Genomic DNA, 938 nt, shown 5'->3' on the forward strand with positions numbered 1-938 from the left:
AGAGGAGAGTGAAAAAGCTGGCTTAAAATTCAACATTCAGAAAACCAAGATCATGGCATCCAGTCCCATCACTTCATGGGAAATAGATGGGGAAACAATGGAAACATGAGAGACTTTATTTTCTTGGACTCCAAAATCACTGCAGATGGTGACTGCAGCCATGAAATTAAAAGACACTTGCTCCTTGGAAGAAAAGCTATGACAAACCTACATAGTATATTAAATAGCAGACCAGGACTGCAGCCAGACATGGGGCTAGAGGACAAGCAAAGGATGCTGACCGGGTCTGGAGATCCCAAGGAGGAGGAAGAAGAGGAGGAGGAATTAGTGGATCCCCTGACAACCATTAGAGGGCAATGTGAGCAGCTGAAGAAATGTGTAAAGGCTCGGGAGTGACTAGAGCTCTGTGATGAGTGTGTATCCTCCAGGCCACAGGCAGAGGAGGACTGCACAGAGAAGCTCTTTGATTTCTTGCATGCAAGGGACCACTGTGAGGCCCACAAACTGTTTAATAGATTGAAATAGGTGTGCAGATTTATTCACCTAAGCCTTCATCACCTGAGCATTGGGATATTTCCTCATGGTTTTGAACATGCCATTTGTTTGTGTAATTAAGTTCATGTGAATCTCAAGGATTTTAGCTTAGGCAAGTAATTTCTGTGTAATTATCACTGATTTCATCTTAATAAAGTTCAGATCTGCAAAAAATAAAATAAAACAGAAAGCAGAGACATTGCTTTATGAACAAAGGTGTGTCTAGTCAAAGCCATGGTTTTACCAGTAGTCATGTATGGATGTGAGAGTTGGACCATAAAGAAAGCTGCATGATGAAGAATTGATGCTTTTGAACTGTGGTGTTGGAGAAGACTCTTGAGAGTCCCTTGGACAGCAAGGAGATCAAACCAGTCCCTCCTAAGGAAATCAGTCCTGAATATTCA

General features: G+C 42.1%; 1 pseudogene; it reads left to right on the plus strand.

The window, feature by feature from the left end:
* The first annotated feature begins 245 nt into the window (after positions 1-245).
* Positions 246-525, plus strand: LOC147377070 (cytochrome b-c1 complex subunit 6, mitochondrial pseudogene; annotated as a pseudogene).
* Positions 526-938: the final 413 nt, after the last annotated feature.

The sequence above is a fragment of the Bos grunniens genome, chromosome 3 (assembly GCF_055505025.1).
Source record: "Bos grunniens cultivar Pamir isolate PY7600 chromosome 3, Bosgru_T2T1.0, whole genome shotgun sequence".
Classification (NCBI taxonomy): Eukaryota; Metazoa; Chordata; class Mammalia; order Artiodactyla; family Bovidae; genus Bos; species Bos grunniens.